Source organism: Penaeus monodon, chromosome 23 (assembly GCF_015228065.2).
Source record: "Penaeus monodon isolate SGIC_2016 chromosome 23, NSTDA_Pmon_1, whole genome shotgun sequence".
Taxonomy (NCBI): domain Eukaryota; kingdom Metazoa; phylum Arthropoda; class Malacostraca; order Decapoda; family Penaeidae; genus Penaeus; species Penaeus monodon.
Genome location: NC_051408.1, coordinates 1,261,133 through 1,261,440, shown reverse-complemented (window position 1 = coordinate 1,261,440; position 308 = coordinate 1,261,133). Strand labels below are relative to the sequence as shown.

At 30.8% G+C, this 308-nt stretch overlaps 1 protein-coding gene across 1 annotated transcript in view; it reads left to right on the top strand.

Moving 5' to 3' along the window:
- LOC119587706 (FACT complex subunit spt16-like) overlaps positions 1-308 on the top strand; it is a gene marked incomplete in the record, with an annotated part of 82,314 nt that overhangs the window by 76,547 nt on the left and 5,459 nt on the right.

Genomic DNA, 308 nt, shown 5'->3' with positions numbered 1-308 from the left:
TTTTTTTTCAAAAACAAGTTTAGTGCACATTTATACATGAAATATGCTTTCTATCAAGACTTCCTAGTAATATACAGTAGTTTATGTAGGGGTCTATGTGTGTACCTAGGATCTTAAAAAGTAAAAATGTAAGTAATGATAATATTTCAGTTTGGATTCGCTCTAATGGTTGTTACCATCTACCGTTGGCAAATTGTTTTGAGTTGAAATTGGTTATTAACATTGTAGTGAGCACTTTGATACGAAGGCCGCCCTTGGTTAGAATTTTGAACTTCAGAAAAATAAGTGAAATATTTTCTTGTATTGAA